The following is a 22,620-nucleotide window of genomic DNA, read 5'->3' on the forward strand; positions in this document are numbered from 1 at the left end:
ACAGTTTAAAAAGGGGTTGGACGGTTTCCTAAAGGACAAGTCCATAAACCACTACTAAACGGACTTGGAAAAATCCACAATTCCAGGAATAACATGTATAGAATGTTTGTATGTTTGGGAAGCTTGCCAGGTGCCCTTGGCCTGGATTGGCCGCTGTCGTGGACAGGATGCTGGGCTCAATGGACCCTTGGTCTTTTCCCAGTGTGGCATTACTTATGTACTTATGATATGGATGGATGGAGGAGGGAAGGGGAGAGAGAAGCATCGATGGACAAGGATGGACATGGATGGGAGGGCAGGGGAGAGAGGAGAAATGTTGGGCAGGAATGGAGGGAGGAAAGACAAAGGAAGTAGATGCATATGGATGGAGGAGAGTGAGGAGAAATGCTAGATATGGATGGAGGGTAAATTCCTGAATTTAAGGGCTAGATCGGAACACTTTGAAGGCAGATGCTGAAACTGGAGAAAGGATAAGGACAGGGCTACAGATGGTAGACAGGTCGCATAAGGACACAGGAGGATGGTGGACATGGTGAGAGAAAAAATATCAAATGGAAAGAAGACACTGCATAAAACAGAAGACACTGGGACCAAAGCGAATAGAAAAACTAAATGATCAGACAACAAAGGTAGAAAAAAGTATTTTATTCAGAATTTATTAATTGGAATATGTCAGATTTTGGAAATGTGCATCTGTGATATTTTGCATGTAAGTTTCAATTTTTCTAGTATTGCTGCATGCCCAGTCTGACTTCTTGAGGTAACTTTCCAGTTCAGTATTTTGCCTTCATATCTGCTGTGTCGTGTGTTTTTCATGTGTGATCAAGGTGCAGTATTCTGATAGCGTGTAGTATTTGCAGCCCTTTTTGTTTTTTCTCGAGGTAGTGTATTGGTGTTTTAGAGCCTGGTGTAATTACAGTTCTGCTTTTCCACGCATAAGGTTGTAGCTTGTCCTGTCCTTGGAATTAGTGCTGTTATGGTTTGGTAAGGTTATGAGTGTGTTTTTGCACAAATTTGTGTATAGTGTTTTCCAGTGGAGAGATTGTGTGTCCGCACCTCTGACCCCATTTTGACATAACTTCCTGCTTCCATAACGGTGGGTTGTGGCAGTGAGAAGGTTCCAGTCAGCGGCAGACAGCCAATGCCAGGGACCTGTACAGAGAAAGGGACTTTTGAGGTAAATGCAAGGGGGGTGGGAGTTGGAGACAGGGGAGATACTGAACAACGGGCAGGAGAGGGGGTGAGAATGAAGGGTACTGCTGGACCCGGGATGGAGGAGAAAGGGGAGAGAGAGAGATGCCGGATATGTGGGGAAGATATATTGGCCCCCAGCTGCCCAAACCCATCCTCTTGTGCCTATCCTGCCCTACTTTGTCCCGGCTTGCCTTAACAACAAGGCTGTTTTTCTTTCCACCCTAAATGGTAAGACTTCCAAAGAAGCTCACTTACGTAATCCACAGCTACATAGAGATAGACAGCTGTTGCTCTGGTCACTTTGCTGGTCTTTATGAGCTGCTCGTTTTGGCACATTCTATTGGACATCATATGGATATGGGGGAGGGGCTGGGGTAGGAACGGTGAGATTAATGTAATGTAGTGGCCTAGTGGTTAGGGTGGTGGACTTTGGTCCTGGGGAACTGAGTTTGAATCCCACTTCAGGCACAGGCAGCTCCTTGTGACTCTGGGCAAGTCACTTAACCTTTCATTGCCCCATGTAAGCCGCATTGAGCCTGCCATGAGTGGGAAAGCGCGGGGTACAAATGTAACAAAAATAAATAAAAATAAAATTGTACAAAAGTTCTTCGTTGACCACAGCCCCATGGAGATCCAAGGTACTTTGGCTGAAAGAAATGGAAGCAGATTCAGCTCAGTGATATGGAGGGGCATAATCGAACGGGGCCGGCAATCTATAAGGGCGGCCATCTCTAATGATGGCCCCGTAAAGCGGCGTACCCGACCATATCGAAACAAGATGGCCGGCCATCTTTCGTTTCGATAATACGGTCGGGGTCGGCCAAATCTCAACATTTGGGCCGCTCTTACAGATCACCGGCGTTAGAGATGACCGCCATTGGTTTTCCCTGATAATGGAAACTAATGGCGGCCATCTCAAACCCAGCCAAATCCAAGGCATTTGGTCATGGGAGGAGCCAGCATTTGTAGTGCACTGGTCCCCCTCACATGCCAGGACACCAACCGGGCACCCTATGGGGCACTGCAGTGGACTTCACAAATTGATCCCAGGTGCATAGCTCCCTTACCTTGTGTGTTGAGCCATCCAAATCCCCCCCAAAACCCACTACCCACAACTGTACACCACTACCATAGCCCTTAGGGATGAAGGGGGGCACCTACATGTGGGTACAGTGGGGGGTTTGGAAGGCTCCCATTTACCACCACAAGTGTAACAGGTAGGGGGGGACGGGCCTGGGTCCGCCTGCCTGAAGTGCACTGCACCCACTAAAAACTGCTCCAGGGACCTGCATACTGCTGTCATGGAGCTGGGTATGACATCTGAGGCTGGCAAAAAAATGTTTTTTATTTTTATTTTTTGGGTGGGAGGGGGTTGGTGACCACTAGGGGAGTAAGGGGAGGTGATCCCCGATTTCCTCCAGTGGTCATCTGGTCAGTTCGGGCACCTTTTCAAGGTTTGGTCGTGAACAAAAAGGGACCAAGTAAAGTCGCCTAAGTGCTTGTCAGGGCCGGCTTTCTTTTTTCCATTATCGGCCGAAGCCAGCCATCTCTAACCATGCCCCCGTCCCGCCTTCGGTACACTGCCGACACGCCCCCTTGAACATTGGCCGGCCCTGCGACGGAAAGCAGTTGAAGCCGGCCAAAATCGGCTTTTGATTATACCGATTTGGTTGGCTTTAGGAGAAGGCTGGCCATCTCCCGATTTGTGTCGGGAAGATGGCTGGTCTTCTCCTTCGAAAATAAGCAGGATGGTCATCTTGTGCAATTTAGAGCTGTGTGGAAACCATCAGAAAACAGTGAATTTATAAGAAGAATTGCAATTTCTTGGACTCCCCCCCCCCCCCTCAAAAAAAGCATAGTCCTCAACATGCACTGTCTAAGACTGCGGATGTGTTTCTCTCACTCATCTGGAATTGCAAGGACTATGGATTAGAATTGGGAATGCAGAAGAAGGTTGTTTGTTAAAGATGGAGTTATTTGAGTTGAATTATGCAGAAGTGTTTCCAACAGAAGTAGCAATCAATGTACATCAAGACTAAAACAAAGCCCAAGTAGTGCGGCTACTTGAATGTCATCACGTGGTTTGAAATGATTTGTATTATAAAAAAAAATAAATAAAGATTGAAAAAAAAAGATTACATGTAATGCAAAGACAGGCAAAGCATGACTAGTGAGCTGTGTTAGCACTCCATCAATGGAGTGGCAATCACAAGGCACAGAATCTGCCTTATCAGAGGTTAATGAACAGCAGGCATTGTAATTTCTCATTGTTACTGATATTTAAATAATGATGGCAGGGTTGTTGTTTTTTTTTTTTTGGGCTTTGTAGCCTCTTTCAGTACAGTAAAATTTACAGCCTACCCAAACAGGCTCTAGAGTCACTCACTGCATCTACGTTTTATTGTACTGTCAAATGATGAATGGGCACCCTAGAGTAGTTGCTTGCAGTCAAGCATATCTCAGGAGGATCAGGTAATACTGTGTTCAGCATTTAAAGGTACATTATTTTCTAGATACTTGGAAATGTCGCTTGTAATTTAGATCATTAATGAAGAGATGTAGCTGTCATATATTGGTATCTATTATCTTTTTTTTTTTTAATTTCCATTGAAGAACTCTTCCACGGTATGGAGAAAATTTTTTAAGAAGGTACCTAGTTAAAATGCCTTTTCAGGTGCCTCACGTCACCCCTATTTTTAAAAATATAAAGACTTGTCTTATAAAATATTAGCACAAGTGGCTGGTGCAGACATTTACTCCAGCCTAGAGCTAGTATAGATATCTGTGCCAATATTTATTAAGTATGCACATACATTATAGTATTTTATGTTTTGTACTTTTTGGGGATCTTGCCAGGTATTTTTGACCTGGACTGGCCACTGTTGGAAACAGGATGCTGGGCTTGATGGACCTTTGGTCTTTCCCAGTATGGCAATACTTATGTACTTATGTATGCGCATACTTGCACGCGCCACCCACTAATAAAGTATGCACCATCATTTCAAAGTGTGTACTGTTGTGCTGATTGGTATTTTATATGTAGCCACATCTGTATATAAATTAATAAAATACTGCCAAAGTGGGTGCATATTGTACAGCTTAAAGTGTTCACCCTCTTCACTTATATATTTCGTGAGGTAAATCTTTTCCTAAAGATCAAAATTCATGTTCACTCTTCTGCCATTGTACCTTATGTTTGAGACTAGCTTGGGGTAGGGGGAAAGGTCAAATTCTTGGGCCATTTCAAAAGTCACTTGGAAGAAAATAAAATAAATGCACTCATGAAAAATATATTTCTGATCTGCCTTTGTTAATGGCTGAAATAGATCAATATGTTTGCAGGGCCACAGCATACATGAATGCCTCAGACCTGCCAAGTCTCCCGCATTCAGCGGGAGACTCCCGCTTTGGCGGGTCATCTCCCGCACTCCCACCAAAGTGGGAAAGTCTCCCGCTGAGACACCGCGGGTCAGCGCCTTTTCTCTCACTATTGCTGCTTCTCACAGTGAGCAGCAGCGGTGGTAAAACTCCTGCCTCCCGCTCCCCCTTCCACCCGGTATTCATTTCCTGGCCACTGCTGCTTCTCCTCTTGGGCAGCAGCGGCCACGACAAAAAAAAAAAAAAAAAAAAAAACAAGTACGGGGCTGCAGCAGCCTTCAGGCATGGGCTGTCGACTCTGCCGATCCTCTCTCCTCTCTCTGCCCCTGGAGGAGGAAGTTGACAATTGACATCAACTTCCTGCTCCGGGGGGCAGAGAGAGGAGAGAGGACCGGCAGAGCCGACAGCCCATGCCTGAAGGCTGCTGTGGCCCCATGCTTGCTTTTTTTTCATTGTTTGTTTTTTGTCGCGGCCGCTGCTGCCCAACAGGAGAAGCAGCAGTGGCCAGGAAATGGCTACCAGGAGGAAGGGGGAGCAAAAGGCAGAATGGAGAGAGTGGGGAGGAAATGATAAAGTGAAGACACTGGATAGAAGAGGGGTACAGAGAGAAAGAGATGAGTGGAAAGATGGGGAGGGAAGGAGGGGGCATGGAAAAGGGATGAGAGAGAGAAGCTGCTGGAGAGAAGGATGGGGAGAAAGGGGGGATCTTAGCTGGACAGATGGTGAGAGAGGGGAGATGCTGGATGAAAGGAGGGAGAGAAAGGGGGGAGGCACTGGAAGGATGAGAGCAGAAAGAGGGAAGATGCTGGAAGGAAGGGCAGGGAGGAGAGACATTGAAGGATGGGGGGAGAGAGAGGGAACATGATGAATGGAAAAGGGTAGTAAGAGAGAGACACTGGATGGAAAGAAGGGGCTAGAGAGAGACAGACACTGGATGGAAGGATCGGGAGAGGGGGTAGGCAGATGGAAGGATGAGGAGAGAAAGAGGGAAGATGGATGGAAGAATGGGGAGAGAAAGAGGGAAAACGGATGGAAGATGGGGAGAGAAAGATGCTGGATGGAAAGATAGGGAGAAAAAGAGGGAAGACGCTGGATAGAATGATAGGGAGAGAAAGGGGAGATGGATGAAAGGATGCAAAGATAAAGGGGGAGAGACTGGAAGGATGTGGAGAGAGAGAGGGGACACTGAACAGAAAAGGGTTGAGAGATAGAGAGACAGTGGATAGAAGGTGGGGGGAGAGAGACACACACACTAGATGGAAGGATCAGGAGAGAAGGTATATGGGTGGAAGGATAGAGAAAGAGGGAAGATGCTAGATGCAAGGGTAGGGAGAAAAAGAGAGGAGACGCTGGATGGAAGGATGCAGAAAGAAAGAAGGGAGACTCTGGAAGGATGGGGAGAGAAAGAGGGGAACTGCTGGATGGAAAAGGGAGACGACAGAGTAGTGAAAGAATAAGAAGAAGGGGCTTAGGGAGAACAAGGGTGAGGAAAAGATGAAAAGCCATAGGTAGATGAAGTAAAAAGAAGGAAATTAAAGAATAGATAGTAAGAATGAATTCAATCTGGACAGAGAGAGAGGCAAAATATTAAAGAAAACAAAGAAAAAGGAGAGAAAAATGATAAATTGACAGGAAACCCTGGCAAGAGAGTTAAAAGAAGACGAAGGAATGCAGAATCAAGAGACTAGGAGCAACACAATTAGAAAAAGTAAATGGCCAGACAACAAAGGTACAGAAAATAATTTTATTTTTAATTTAGGATAATGTTGTAGCTGTGTTAATAAAGGTTAATAAATGCAAATAAAACACAAAATAGAAAATAAGGTGATACCTTCACTGATTTTAAAACGTTTTTGATTAGCTTTCAGAGACCAGCACTTCCTTCCTCAGGTCAAGAGCGGATACCATAACAGAATTATACTGATCTGACCTAAGGCAGGAGGTTTTGGCCTCTGAAACCTAGTTGAAAAGGGTATTAGGCTATTAAATAAAATATTTTCTGAAATTGTCGTGGGTTTGAAGTGTGCCAGGACGGAGCCATGTAGAGCGGGTGGAGCCATGGCAAAGTGAGGCGGGGCTGAGGGCGTGCACTAAACTCTCCCTCTCCAAAATTGGGACCCCTTGGCAGCTCTGATGTCCCTCAACTCAGAAGCAACTCTTACTGGTCTCTGGCCTGGTCTCTGGATCCAGAGTTACCAGTACAGTCTCTAGTAGGTACACAAGGTTGGCCTGCAGTTGGCCAGGTCAAAATACAAACTCTTCAAAGCTCCAAGCTGTGCTTGGCCTACCTAAATGTAGTGGTTGCACTTTCTTAGCTTTGAGGTGGAGGTATCTGCGGTGGGCATTGCTGCTTTCCTCTGAGCCTCCTTAACTTAGCTCTAACCCAGTCTTTTATACTTCCTGGACTATGCATCCTGGCTTCACCCCCTACCCCCATGTCACTTCCCCCTTGGGCAGGACTAAGGATTTTAAGGTGGCGTCACACTATGAAGGAGTGTTCTTAAGGGGAAGTGGCAGTGTCCTATAGACTCCCTCACAGTATTAAAAAAAGAGGGGATGTTCATTTACAGTTAGAGAAAATGTGGCAGATGCAAAGTAAAGAAAAAATGAATGTAAAAAATGTAACTGGGTCTCAGGGAAGCACTCATTTTTTGGTGGGAGTCAGCCATGCTCCTTATAGAAACAGTTGCTCAGCTGGTATAAAAACGTACGGGTCAGCACGCAAAGTGATTTAACCAGCCAAAAATGGATCCTAGCTAGTTAAACCACTTGTTTGGGGCTAACTGGTCATTTTCAGTGGCACTTAACTAGTTAGTACTGTTGAATATGCTTCTGTGGGAAAGTGCGGGGTACAAATGTAATAATAATAATAATAATAATAATATGTCAAAACCAGCTATTTTGGAGGAGTTCTGGGGGCGGAGTCTGCACTGCAGGGGTGAACTGATCATATAGACAACCGAGCAATGCCCAAGGGCCCAGAGGGTCTGGAGGCCCTGTGCCTCTCTCCTCCCCCTGCACACTACAGCCCCCCCAAGCCTCAGTGGGCCCTCCCTAGGCCTACTCTGAGGGGCCCTGGTGGTCTAGGGGCCTCTTCGGGTGCAGGAAAGAACCCCCCCCCCCTCTTTCCTGCCTGCTGCACTGCTCTGTCCGGAACCGCTGCATCTTCAAAATGGCTGTTGAGACCCACAAGAATGCCGCAGGAAGCCTTGGCAGCCATTAAGAAGAAGTAGCAGCAGCGGCAATGGGTAGAGCAGCAGCAGCGGACAGGAAAGAGTGTGGTTCTTTCCTGCCCCCTGAATAGGCCACTAGACCACAAGGCTCTTCAAGGTAGGCCGGTGGGGCTGTAGTGTGCAGGGCGGTGCTAGAAACAAGGTGGGGGCGAGGGCCTGGAGGAGCCCAATGACCCCTTCTGCCCAGGGGCCCAGATCACTGTTAGTCTGCCCATTTGGGAGGTTAAGTATCAATATTCAGCATTTAACCGGCTAAGGTCAACACATAAATAGGACCACATAAAGTCAGTCCTACCTTATACTGAATATCGCACTTACCTGGCTATATGTTAGCTAGCTTCACAAACCCAGAAATTCAATGACGAACCCTGGCCATGGCCCAGCATTGAATTTCTGGGTATAATGCTAGTGGTGGTCAGCAAAACGTTGAGAATCACCAGCTGAATACTGGGCCCAAAAATGCTAATATTCAGAGTGTATATTCCTAACTTAGGGGCCCTTTTACTAAGCAACAGTAAACCCACTGCAGGTTTACTACAGGGCAATCCAGAACTAACGCTGGCTCAATGCAGGCACCGGCAGTAGTTCCATCCCTAATGCTCACCATTTCCAGCGCTAGGTAAAATAGGTCCCTATTTTTTACCGGAGCAGTTACCCAGTGGTAATTGGTCAGCGCCGCACACTGGCCAGGTACAGCTGGGCTAGCGTGGGAGCCTTTACTGCCACCTCAATGGGTGGGGTAAGTCTGCTCCCCCCTTATGTGCAATCTTACCATATGGTCATTTCTTTTTTTGGCCTTTTTACCTGTTGTGGTGAAAAGGGCCTCAGTGTGTGGCAAAAATGGCCACTGCAGCTAGCGCACGGCCCCTTTTACCGCAGCTTAGTAGACCTTGCAAGTTAGGATCCAAAATTGGCCTCTTTGAAAATTTAAATGGAACGTGTGCCTGAATTTATGCCCCTGATTCTGCTAAACTCTTTAATTTAGGATTCTAAAAAGTGGCAGGGAGCAGATTGATGGGGGAGGGGGGAGGAATTAGGAACTCAGTACTGATTTTCAGCACTAGGCACCTCTACTGAAGCTTCTAGATCTAGGAAAATGAAGGACAGTCCTAAATTTAACAGCATCACTTTGCGGCTCCTATGTATCCCTGAAAATAGGGACAAATTTGGGAACCTGATTTAGGGGCCTTTTTAGTAAAGTGCATTATGTTTGGGATTTAACGCATTATAACACAGGATTTTAACGCATGGCAAGCCCAAAACTAATGCAGTATTAAGAAGCCTAAATTTTCACGCAGTTTATAGAATATGCAGAGTAAAACTTGGTGTAAGTGTTGACGCCTAAATTACACGCAGATCGGGTGTATTCTATAACAATGCGCATATATTTCAGAAACAACCACAACCCGCCCATGGTCACACCCCCTTTTTAATTATGTAACTTAGAATTTACGTGCATCTCATTATAGAATATACTTAGACAGTTCTGCATGTAAATTCTAATAAATGCCAATTAGCGCTGATTGGCTTAAGTAATTAAATTGTGCATGCAAATACAGAATATGGCTGGATATGCATGCGCATTTTCAGTCATGCTATATAGAATCTAAGGGTTAGCACCAATTAAAACCTGGTGTAAATCCTAACGGCTAAATTAGGCGCTGATCTCCTTTATTCGCTAACAGCGCACATAAATTCTAGGAATGTCCCTGTTCTACCCATGACCCTCCCATAACTGCACCCCTTTTTCAGAGCTGCGCAGATTCACATGACTAAAAATGAGGCCAATTAGTGTTGATAATTGATTATTCAATTAGATAGACAAAAATTAAATGCAGTCAGTACAATTTTCATATAACATATGTCCCAGGAAAAAAAATCTCTTATCGCTGGAAGAAAATGACCACTTCCCTGAAGAAGTTTTTGAGACACTGGCCATGTCGGCAGTAGGTCTGTGAATGAAAAGCTAAGGGGGTCTTATACAATGACACGGTAGCATTTTTAGTGTGGGCTAATCATTAGTGTGCATTAAATGCTAGAGACGTCCAGATGAATATATGGGCATCGCTGGTGTTTAGCGCATGTGTATTTTTAGCACACACTAAAAACATGAGCATGCCTTAGTAAAAAGACCCCTAAGTGTATTGAGTTTTAAGACTATCCACAGAGGATTACAAATGTTCTTGTAAAATACTGTTTTTGCACAGTTTTGCACTAAAAATTGATTTATGGACCGATGACAACATAAGGCAGACGCTAAGCAGTTATATACTGTATGCTTGAGATACGCCATTTCTGATGGTTCTTTATATTAAGTATAAAATGCATATCATAATATAATTCTTGTGCTGGGTTTTCCTATTGATGCTGCTCCTGCCCCAGTTAAGTGGTTTTGAATATCAGCCTATTAATTATAAGGAGCCACAGAGAGCAGCTTATTATCTAATAGCATAAGATCATATAGCAAAAGCTATTTCTGTTTCTGGTTATCAGACATTATAAAAATGCATTATGTTTGCTCTAATGATGTTATCCTGAAGCAACTATGCAATTGTGTTAAGTCCACTGGGGATGTACAGTATAGCATGGTACACTGCAAAACATGACTTTGAAATCTTCACTGTTTTGGTTCATTTAGATGATCTACATGACTGCATTTCCAATAATAATCCACACTCCAGTAAGTATAACAAATAACAGTGCAATCAGGTTTGGAGGATTGATAACACTTAAACCTGCAACAGCTTCTGGACTGGGGTGCTTAAGATTGTAGAAGGAACTATCTAAAATTTTTCTTCTAACCTATCTGATAAACAGCATTCTTTTCTCCACTATCGCCCGGATTCTATATATGGCAACTAAATTTGTGTGCGTAAATCAGCGTGCACTGACAATTTGTGTGTGCAAATTAATCAATTCATTAATGAGCCAATTAGCATCAATAAGTGGTTGCTAACAACCAATTATTGGTGTTAACTGGCCTCAATTGGGATTTTACGCACCATAATCTATAACGATGCACATGTAAATTCAAGGGGGGTGTTCCCAGAATTGATGTGGATTGTTACAGAATAGACCTTATCTTATAAAAGGCGTGGATCCTTTATTTAATAGCACTCAGCGCTTTTTGGTGCAGATTTGTAAGCGCCATTTATAAAATCCAGTCCTATAAGTATTTTTATTTTATTATTGTAAAGCACATAGATGTACATATGTGGTATATCAAACCTAAATAAACTGGACACTAACCCCCCAATTCTATAAAAAGCTATAAAAGTTGTATGTGCAAATTTGGGTGCATGCCCAATTTGCATGTGCAATTTAATTGAATAATAAGCTAATTAGCATCAATAATTAGCTTGCTACCAAGCAACTATTGGCACTAATTAGATTTAATTGAAATGTACGCTTTTTACGTGCAAGTTCATAAAGGGGTTGCGGAAATGCGAGGGTCTGGATGGATTGGGGGCATTCCTAGAATGTACATGTGTAATTATAGAATAAGGGGATCCATACCTAATTTTGGTGCAAGGATTTTGTACCATGTTTCAGTTGGTGCAAATGGCCACACCTAAAGTTAGGCACAATTCCTGGGCGTAAGCTCTATTCTATAAGCAGTGCCCAATTTTAAGCGTAGTTTATAGAAAAGAGGGGTTTTTTTGGTGCTGACTTTTTAGGCACCATTGGCTAGATTCTATATATGGCGCCTGAAAAATCCACATGGAAAGAAAAACAGGCCTAGATGTATTCTCTAAAACACGCCTAAATTTTATAGAATAGGCTTATATTTCCACGCGGTATACTAAATATGCAGAGTGGCTCTCCATGCGACCAAATGTGGTCGCATCCATTTAGGACACATTTGACTTGGTGTAAATCCCAATGCCTACATTAGGCACAGATCAGGCGTATTCTATAATAATGCACATAGATTTTAGAAACGCCCACGCACACACGTTACAGAATACACTTGGTGAGTTGTGCACATAGATCTCAATTAATGCCAATTAATGCTGATAATTGCTTGTTAACATCCAATTAACAATGCTGATTAGCTAGTTAATCAATTATGTTATGCACATTGTTATAGAATACGCTTCAATTTTTGCGCAGACATTTAGGCGCCATATATATAATCCCGAGGCATGTATGGAATCTAGCCCTTAAAGCTAGCTGGTACACAAGGAAACAGGTTCTTATAAAATGGTGTGCAGATATGCATGTGGATATACTAAACACACTGCATGAGTGTGCCTACTTTTACAGTTAGTGAAATAGGCATTCTTAGGGCATATTTTGGGCAGAACTGGGGCGAAGTTATGATGTATATGTGCATTTTATAAAATGCAATGCATTTACACCTTGTTCGGACTAGGTGTAAATTTGTGTGCTATTGTAGGTATTTGCAGAAGTCTATCTTATAAAGCCACGTGGAGGAGGATAATCGAATGGGGGTGCCCATCTCTAAGGGCGCCCATCTCTATGGACGGCCCCCGTAAAGGGGCGGGGCAACCCGTATTATCGAAGCAAGATGGACATCCATCTTTTGCTTCGATAATACGGTCGAGGACGCCCAAATCATGAAATTTAGGTCGACCTTACAGATGGTCGTCCCCGGTTTTTCGACGATAATGGAAAGCAAAGGACGCCCATCTCAGAAACGACCAAATCCAAGCCATTTGGTCGTGGGAGGAGCCAGCATTTGTAGTGCACTGATCCCACTAACTGAATGTAAAAAGGCCTTCCCTTACCGTCGGATGTCCAAAATGTGGGTGTTTGTGAGAAGGACATCCATGCCTGCTATGCCTCTGACCCCCCCTTTATTTATTTGGATTTTGGATCACAAATAGCAGCAGTGGGATTTGAACCAGCCACCTCTAGATTACAAGACCAGGGCTCTAACCACTAGGCCACTCTATTCCACTCCCTTGAAATTTGGCCATCCCTGTGGGGGGGGGGGGGGCAGTTGAGGCCGTCCAAAATGTTTGAAAGAAGGACGTCCATGCCTTTGTTATGCCTCCGCTGACACACACATACCTGCCCCCCCATGGGTCTGCATACTGCCCCCCCACAGGGATTGCCAAATTTCAAGGAGGTGGAGTGGAGTGGTGTAGAGTAGTGGTGGAGTGGCCTAGTGGTTGGAGCACTGGTCTTGCAATTCAGAGATGGCCAGTTCAAATCCCACTACTGCTACTTGTAATCCAAATAAATAAAGAGGGTGTCATAGCAAAGGCATGGATGTCCTTCTCACAGAAACATCCACATTTTGTATATCCTCAACTGCCGTTGCAGGGACGGAGGAATAGCAAAGGACATACTCTAAAAATAAAAAGACAAACATTTTTGAAGTTGTTTTTTTTGGGGTGGGAGGTGGTTAGTGACCACTGGGGAAGTCAGGGGAGGTCATCCCCAATTACCTCCGGTGGTCATCTGGTCAGTTCAGGCACCTTTTTGATGCTTGGTCATGAAAGAAATGGACCAAATAAAGTTGGCCAAATGCTCGTCAGGGACGCCCTTCTTTTTTCATTATCGGCCGAGGACACCCATCTGTTAACCACACCCCCGTCCCACCTTCTGTACACTGCCGACACGCCCCCTTGAACTTTGGTCATCCCCGCGACGGGAAGCCAAGCCCCCTCCCTGCCCATCTTCAAATCCTTACTCAAAGCCCACCTCTTTAATGTCGCTTTGGCACCTAACCATTATACCCCTATTCAAGAAATCTAGACTGCCCCAAATTGATTGATTGCATATTTTTTGTCCTTTAGATTGTAAGCTCCTTTGAGCAGGGACTGTCCTTCTTTGTGAAATTGTACAGCACTGCGTAACCCTAGTAGCGCTTTAGAAATGTTAAGTAGTAGTAGTAGTAGGACGCCCAAAATCGGCTTTCAATTATGCCGATTTGGGCGACCTTAGGAGAAGGACGCCCATCTCCCGATTTTTGTCAGAAGATGGCCGCCCTTCTCCTTCGAAAATAAGCAGGACAGTAACATAGTAAATGAAAGACCTTTACGGTCCATCCAGTCTGCTGAGGTGGAAGGAGGTGTTTCAGAGAGCTCTGCAGACTTCCAGTGGGAGGAGAGTGAGGCCTAACTCCCTCCCCAAGGATGTGGAGGGCCTCTGGGGAGCGTTCCCCAGGACAGGCCCAGGCCATGGGGCCTCTTGGGCTCAGGGACCAGAGGGTCAGGAAAAGCGGTCTCCTCCCTTGCAGTGCCGCAGGGAGGAGGGAAAGGAGCCCTGTGGATAGAAGAGGGCCAGACTCCAAGGGAGGAAGCCGGACTGGTACCCCCCTCGCGGCCGCACGACGTCCAGCAGGTGAGGGGGAGAGAGAGCTGGCGGAGACCCTAGAGAAGAGCTGGTCTGAGAAGGAAAGAGTGGTAATGGAGATCTGTCAAGAGGCCCTGCCGGAGGTGGAGGAGGAAAGCAGTGAGGATAGTGACGATCTAGAGGAGGAAGAGCTTGTGGACTACTGCCAGGATCCAGAGGACCCGGCCAGTGGCATAATTAAAGTGGTGAAGAGAATTAAAAGTACGGAGAAGGAGGTGGTGGACCTGGGGAAGCGAGTCAAAATGGCAAAAGCCCTGAGCAGGCTGGCCCCAGCAGAGCATCGCAAAACCTATATGAAAGAGGAAACCAGGCTGCTTAGGCTTCTCCAGAGAAAAGAACAGCTGCTGAGGGCCCTGAGGAAAGGCCCTGGAAATCCTCTGAGAGAACTCTATATCAACAGAGACAGGATGGCCTCGGGGGGACAGGCCCCGTCAGCCTCGGTACAGTGGAAGCAACAAACAGAGCAGGAAGGAATCAGCCCAGGCTTTGGACCCCAGAACATTGAAGCATCAGGGGAGCTGCCAGGAACTAGCACCCAAAATACATTGAAATTCATGCAATACCTTGCTAGTCAGTCAGGGCCTCTGCAGGCAGCTTCTGGAGTAAGCAGGACTGAAGGTGGGGCTGTGGAAGCCTCATTGAGAGCACCTGAGTGTGGGAGAACAGAACAGGAAAAAAACTTAAACACTAAGACTTTTCACATTGTTGAAACAGAGGCTGCAATTTCAGGAGAGAGACCTTTTTCCACAGAAGTGGTGGTGGAAGTTGAAACAGAGAACTTACCTGGAGAAGAGGAGGTTGTCCTGTTCCCATTGCCTGTAGTAAAAGCAGACGGCAAGGAAAAAATGCCTGGGAGGCCTCACCCACAAAGCTCTGAGGAGCAGGATGTTCCAGCCAATCAGCCTGCAGCAGGGCTAAGGACTGAAAGTGGAGATGTTCCAGCAGGGAGCTGCCTCTTAAAGGAGAATGCAGGAAGAAAGGCAGGTGAAGACAAGGAGTGGTTTTCCATAGAGAAAGCACAGGAGGCCACACAGTGTTCCCCACATAAAGGTTCAGAATGGCAAGGAACTGCGCTGCCGGGTGGCGGGATGCCATGCCCGCCCAGCACATTGGAGCAGGAGGCGCCAGCCAATCGGGCTGGAGGAGCAGGGATGGCCGCAGAGGAGAATGCTACAGCGCAGGAGGATTCCCCATGTTTGGGAGAGCGAGTGGTGCTGGAGTGCGGGAAGCCACTCTTACTTTGCAAAACGGCAGAGCAGGAAGTCCCAACGAAGCAGGACGCCAGAGGGGAGACCAGTTCCCAGGAAAACAGCGGGCCCGCACAGGGAAAGCTGGAGCAGCACGTTGCAAGGAGGGACCCAGCACAGAGAGCAGGTTCCGGGGGGGAAGGAGGGGGGGGAGGAGCGGGAGGTGTTTGCCTTGCAGTGTGCGCCAGAAGGAAACTTGACTGGTACCTTTGACTTTGCAGTTGGCCAGGCTGCGGGGGTGCGAGCCAGGGGGAGTGTTCGGGCCGGGAGGGGAGGGTTGGCTCGGTGGGCGGGGGAGGGGGTCAGGGGCATTGGGAGGGGAACAAGTATTTAGGGGAACCTGCTCTCACTGTCTCTAGCGAACGTTTTGAAGGGGACAATGGCAGGTTTTTTGCTGCAGGGGAAATGGTACAGAAGCACACTGTGAAGGCAGGGGATGTGCAAAGTCTGCTGACAGAAGGGAGAGAAGGGAGGGAGGCTGAGAGGGGAGGCAAGAGAGAGAGGGGGGGTACGGCGCAGCAGGAGCAGGGGGGTCTCAGTGCAGGAGATGGAGGAGGGGGACGGTGGGGGGGTGCTCCATCCTTTGCGGCGGTAGTAGGTGGGAGGGGCGGGCGCAGGGGGAATGGGGGGGCAGGAAGCATTGGGGAAGGTTGGGGGGGAGGGTGGGGGGGCCAGGTTCCCAAAAGGAGGAATGTGATTCAGTTAAGGTGGGTGGGGGAGGGGGGGATGCCAAGTAGGGATGAGGCCCTGAAGTTGGTCTTGGGTTTAGGATTTCTCCCAGAGGACCTCTATGCCTGTATCCACCCGGTGAATATCCCAGAGTATGATGTTAGTTTTCTGACCCAGCGAGGCATGGAGGTCTTCTGGGAGAAATACGAGGGGGTAAGGGGGAAAGGGGATTGGAGAAACTTTAGGGCCGTACCGATCAGCAGACCTGACCTGGTGCAGGTAACCCTGCTGGTCCGAAATGAATCCATTTCAGGGGCGGACCTGGCCTTCTGGCTACAGCGGTACGCAGAATTGCGTACCCCCTTGTCCAAACTCCCTGACCCCAGTAGGGTGTGGGCGGGAGGATGGTGTGCGCAGGTTAGGCTGAAGCAGGCAGGACACGTGACCCAGCACATTCCCTCCGCGGCGTTCATTGGCAGGGATCGGATCCTCTGCTTTTACAAGGGGCAGCCGCGGCAATGTCACAAGTGCGGGTCATTCAGACATTTTAGTATGTCGTGCCCAGTACGGCAGTGTGGGAAGTGCGGGTCTAAGGAGCATCCTACGGAGTCTTGTGCATCTATCCGGTGTAATTTGTGTGGGGGTCTGGGGCATGCATTCAGAGCTTGCCCTTGGGCCTCCCATAACGGGGGAGAGGAGGACATGGGAGGGGGCGGTCCAGTTCAGAGGGAGAGGGGGGGAGTGAATGTAGGGCGAGATCAGGTTCCCGGGGTGGGGGGGAAAGGAGCTGCGGAGGGACAGGGAGTGGGAGGTGGGGAAGGGTTGGGGGAAGGGCGGAAGCGGCAGGACGGGGCAGATGAGGGTTGGACGCGGGTGTCAAAAAAACAACGGAAGGTGAAGGGGGTACGGGAGGAAGGGGGAGGGGAGGCAGGAATGGGGATAGAAGTAGAGAACAGATTTAGGGGATTGGAAGATGAGGAAGGGGGTGACGAACTGGCAGGAGAGGAAGGAGAGGATGGGATGAGCCGGCAGGATGGATTGGAAAGCATGGCAGACGCTGGAAAGGGAACAGCGGGTAAAAGGAAGAAGAAGAAGAGGGAGAAGGTTTTGAGGGACGAAGAGGAGGAAATGGTAGTGGAGGAGGTCGGGGAGGTGGGGGGCAGATTGGGGGGGGCTGAAGGGAGGGTGGGGGAGAAAAGGAGGGTAGGACAGGAGGCAGGGATGAAGGCAAGAGAGGAGAGGGAGGATGGGCTGGAGGCAGGATTGATGGAGGGGGTCGAAGAAGGGGCAGAAGGGGCGGGAGAGGAGGCAGGGGGGGGAGGGTCAGTGGACGACTCCCAAGAAGGGAGGGAGGTGGGCGAAGAAAAGAGGAAGAAGGGGAGGAAGAAAGTAAGGAAAGGGGGGGGGCTTTTGAGCTAGGGGTCCGGGACTGGGCGGACGAGGAAGGGGAGGGTGAAGGGGAAGGGATCCCTGGAGGTAGTATGGAGCAGAGGGAAGGTAGCCAGGAGGGCGGGGGGTATGGAACGGCACAATGATGGCTGGACTGCTGTTAACATTCGCCACACTTAATGTGGCTAGTGTCGCCTCCCAGAGGGCGAGATGCTTGGCGTTCGATGGCCTCTCTGCCGTGGCGGTGGACTGTTTTCTTCTGCAGGAGACCAGGCTGCGAACGCTGGAGGAGGTTCGGCGGGCAAAGCAGGCCTGGAGATGGGGGCCCTCTATTTGGGGTCTGGCAGGGGAACGGTATGGGGGGATAGGCATCCTCTTCAAAACATTTAAAGTAGAGATCCAGAGGGTGGTGGAGCTGGGAATTGGGAGGTGTCTGGTGTTAGATGTGAGATTGCGGGGGGTGGCTTTGCGGGTGATTAACATCTACGGGCCGCAAAGCAAACGGGGAAGGGCAGCACTGTTTGGGAAAATTCGGCCGTACCTTTACACCTCACGGCAGCTAGTTTGGGGGGGGGGATTTTAACACAGTCCTGAGGAAGGAGGATAGGGGGAGGAGGGCGGCGCAAGTAGGTTACGATGGGGTACGGCTAGCAGGGATCATGAAGGGAGCGGGATTGGTGGACGCGCACATAGAGTTTGGTGGTGGGACGCAGGGTTTCACTTTTGCCCGGGGCACTTGTAGAAGTAGAATCGACCGGTTTTTAGTTCGGGGAGGGGCGTGTGGGAAGGCACCAAGGGTGGTAGAGGTTGATTTCTCAGACCACAAGATGGTGCTGGTCGAGCTGGGGGGAGGGGGGATTCACGGATTGGGGAAAGGATTGTGGCGTTTAAATCAGAAATGGTTGAGGGAGGGGGTGTTGTACCAGGAGTATCTGGAGTTTCTGGCAGACCAGGTATCCATTCAGGGTGTCTTCCCTTCCCTAGGGGACTGGTGGGAAGTTTTGAAACACCGCACCAGGGGGTTCTTTCTCCGTCAGGCGAGGAGGCAGGGGAGGGAGGTCACCCGGCTAGGAACTGCTCTGAGGAAGCGAAGGGACAATTTGATTTCCAGGGGAGGGAAGAGGGAGGACATTGAGGCCTTGCAGCAGGAGGTGGAACGGGTACAATACAATCGGTACTCTTCCCTCGTCTATGAGCGGGACTTCGGGAAGCTGCTCAGCCCGAACCCTTATGACTGCTGTAAGGAAAGAAGGGAGAGGAGGGTGGTAGAGGGGTTAAGGGATGAGGGGGGGACGCTCCAGCAGTCTAGGGAAGGTATCTTGCAGGTGGTGGGGACCCACTTTGGGCGGGCCTTTTTGGACCAACGGTTTGGGGGAGGAGGCCATGGCGAGGTACATTGAGGAAACCCCAGGGGTGGGTAAGGGGGGGCCTCATCTTCGGGCCTTGCTGCGGCCGTGGACGCTGCGGGAGGTACAGGAGGCCATTGGGGCCTTGCGGCGCAGGACGGCGCCGGGGCCAGACGGACTCCCGGCAGAGTTCTACCAGCAGTTTAGGGATCAGTTGGCGCCAGTCTTGTTGGCAATCTGGGAGGCGGCACGAACAGGGGGATCCTTGCCTGAGTCGATGGGGGCATCAGCTTTGGTCCTTCTTAGCAAAGGCAAGGACCCCCAGGATGTGGCAAATTGGCGGCCGATTGCACTTCTGAACACCGACCGGAAGATCTTCGCTCACATGCTCCTTGCCCGCATGAGGAAGATCTCCGGGGAAGTGCTGGCAGCCCCGCAGGGGTGTGGGGTCCCGGGAAGGGGGGTGCTAGAGGCAGTGGCCTGGGTGAGGGAGGGCCTGGAACGTAGTCGGGTGGGAGAGGGCAGGCTGGTCGTGGCCTTGGACCAGGACAAGGCTTTCGACCGAGTGCAGTGGGGTTTTTTATGGAAGGTCCTAGACCACTATGGATTCCCGGGGGAATGGATCGCGCAACTTCAGTTATTGTATGCGGGGGCGCGATTCTTTCCCCTGGTGAATGGATGGAGGGGGGCGGAGGTGGGGATCTCGGCGGGGGTGCGGCAGGGGTGCCCGTTGAGCCCCCTGCTGTACGCTTTCGCCATTGATCCCCTGGTGAGGAGGCTGGAAGGGGGGGGGGAGGACGGGCTCAGAGGAGTGGAAGTAGGCAAAGGGAATGTGTTGCGAGTCATCGCCTATGCGGACGATATCACCGTCTGGGTGGCGGATCGCAGGGAGGGGAGGAGGCTGCAGGAGACCCTTGCAGCATACTCCCAGGCTTCGGGGTCTCGGGTAAACCTGGGCAAGAGCACCAGCTTGTGGGTGGGGCCAGAGGGACGGCGGTTTAATTTAGGTGGAGGGTTCCCGGATGGGATAGAGAAAATGAGGGTTTTGGGAGTGTATTTTGGGGGAGGGGATTACGGGCGGGAAAATTGGGAACAAAGGATAGCGGAGGCGAGGGAGAAGGTGGACCGCTGGAAGGGGTGGCGGATGCCCATGGAGGACCGGGTCCGGTTGCTGAAGAGCCAGGTGGTCCCCATGTTCCTGTTCCTGAGCTACATCTGTCTCCTGCCGGAACGCTGTTTCACGGCAATTTACAGCGTGTTCTTTCAACTCCTGTGGGGGAACAGGATGAACCCAGTTCGACGTAATTTCACTTACCGGTCGCGGGAGGAAGGGGGGGTGGGAATGGTAAACCCAGTCTTGCTATTCTCCTCCCTCTTCATCCAGTTTAACCTGGGGCGGGCGGGGGGTCTGAATGCCCCAGGATGGGTACACAGTGTTGTCCAGTGGTGGGAGGGATTTTGGGGTCCTTGGTTGGGGGGAGGTAGGGTGGGACGGTTGCGGAAAGGGTTCCCGGAGGGGGTAGGCTACTATAAATCTTTGGTAAAGCTGGTTCGGCTGTGGGACATTACATGGGAGGAAGTTAGGGCAGGACAGAGGGAGATCTGGGTGGAGCGGGTTCGCTCCCAACGCTTCTCCTCTCCCCTGGCTCTTAGGGATGCTCCGGAGCCCGTGCTGAGGCAGGGCCTGCGGTTTATTTCATCCAAACGCATCCCACACAAGTACAGGGACATTGCTTGGCTGTCCCTACATGGCAGGTTGTATGTTAGGGCAAACCTTCGGTGTAGGAACCAGCAGGACCGAGACTGCCCGAGGGGGGAGTGTGCTGGCCGGCTGGAGACCATGGACCACTTCCTGAAGGAGTGTCCATTCTCCATAGCGGTTTGCCGGAGAGTGGCTGCCTTGCTGGCCATCCCCAGCTTCACGTCCTACACCTATGCGGACTGGGTGTATGGGAGGCAGGGGGAGACGGGGCGGCTAGAGCCAGGTACCGCCTTTCTAATCTCAGTTATCATCAGATACTGCCTATGGATGGCTCGCTGCGGGGTGTCCCTGGGCCAGGAGTGCAGGTCTGCTGAGCAGGTCTCCTGGGACGTTGTCCGAGCTGTCCAGGAAGTGGCCCGATGGGAACGGGTGGAGGTGGGGGTAAAGACCTTTGGGGTTTGGTGGAAGCATGTACGCTTGAAGTTGAGTTGAATGTTTGGGGGGGGGTTGGGGGGGACGGTTTTTTGTGTAAAATTTGCATTTTTGTATAAAAGTATAGAGGGGCTGGCTTTATAACTGCACAGTGTAATGTATTGAAATTTGATTTTCCGCTTTCATTTAATAAAGGAATTCTCCAGTCTGCCCAACAAGATAAACTCATTTTACATGGTATGTGATACTTTATATGTAAACCCGAGTTTGATTTGTCCTTGCCTTTCTCAGGGCAAAGACCGTAGAAGTCTGCCCTGAAGTTCTGAAGTTCTGAAGCTAACATCGAAGCCCCTTAAAATTTACACTCCAGCCCATCCCTATCTATTCAGTCACGATCAGGGCGAAGACCGTAGAAGTCTGCCCAGCTCCCGTTTTGTTTCCAATTACCGGTGTCGCCACCCATTCTCCGCTAAGATTCCACGGAACCATTGCTTCTAAACAGGATTCCTTTGTGTTTATCCCACGCATGTTTGAATTCCATTACCGTTTTCATCTCCACCACCTCCCGCGGGAGGACATTCCACATCTCCACCACCCTCTCCGTGAAAAAATACTTCCTGACATTAGTCCTGAGTCTGCCCCCCTTCAACCTCAATTCATGTCCTTTAGTTCTACCGCCTTCCCGTCTCCGGAAAAGGTTCGTTTGAGGATTAATACCTTTCAAATATTTGAACGTCTGTATCATATCACCCCTGTTTCTCCTTTCCTCCAAGGTATACATGTTCAGGTCAGCAAGTCTCTCCTCGTACGGTTTGCAACGCAAATCCCATACCATTTTCGTAGCTTTTCTTTGCACTGCTTCCAGTCTTTTTACATCTTTAGCAAGATATGGCCTTCAAAACTGAACACAATACTCCAAGTGGGGCCTCACCAACGACCTTTTGTCTGATGGTTATGTCCCTCTCTACGCAGCCTAGCATCCTTCTGACCACGGCCGTCGCCTTGTTGCATTGTTTCTTCACCTTCATATCCTCTGACACCAACACTACTACTACTACTACCCCAAGGTCTCTCTCCTGAGTCGAGCTTACTAATCTCTCCCCTCCTATCCGGTATCTCTCTTTTGGGTTTCCGCACCCCAAGTGCATCACTCTACACTTTTTGGCATTAAATTTTAACTGTTGAATACTACCTAAAAAAAACCCCACTATATTCTGGAAAACCTCCTAGTGTATAATATGTGTTTATTTTTCTATTTTTCTTTTGCTATTGTGCTCAGTGATAAGGGAAACCAGCTGGACCCACTCACAGTAATGAACTGTGATTATTCCCGTTCTGACATCATCGCACCCCTACCTCCACCTTCTCTTAATTGTCTTAATTGCTATGCTATGGTTGAATATAAGTTGTTAAGTTGTAAATATCAACCAGGTATAACACGCGACACTTATCTTGGTATAGGGTGAACTCTGTGTCAGAGAAATTTTTTAATTGGTCCGTTCAGAATCCCAACTCCAATAGTTACTGATTAGACTGCAGCTTGTAACATCAGTGGCATTCCTAGGGGGGCAGACACCCGGGGCAGCGCCCCCCCCCCCCGGGTGCAGCGCCCCTCCCCCCGATGCAGTGCGGACCCCCCCTGACGAAAGAGCCCCCCCGGGTGCATGCTGCTGGGGGGGGGGGGTGCCGCAGCGTGCGCCTGC

At 49.1% G+C, this 22,620-nt stretch overlaps 1 protein-coding gene across 1 annotated transcript in view; it reads right to left on the reverse strand.

Moving 5' to 3' along the window:
* KIF26B (kinesin family member 26B) overlaps window positions 1-22,620 on the reverse strand; it is a 799,934-nt gene that overhangs the window by 192,424 nt on the left and 584,890 nt on the right. The gene's annotated exons all lie outside the window — the stretch shown is intronic.

The sequence above is a fragment of the Microcaecilia unicolor genome, chromosome 3 (genome assembly GCF_901765095.1).
Source record: "Microcaecilia unicolor chromosome 3, aMicUni1.1, whole genome shotgun sequence".
Lineage (NCBI taxonomy): Eukaryota > Metazoa > Chordata > Amphibia > Gymnophiona > Siphonopidae > Microcaecilia > Microcaecilia unicolor.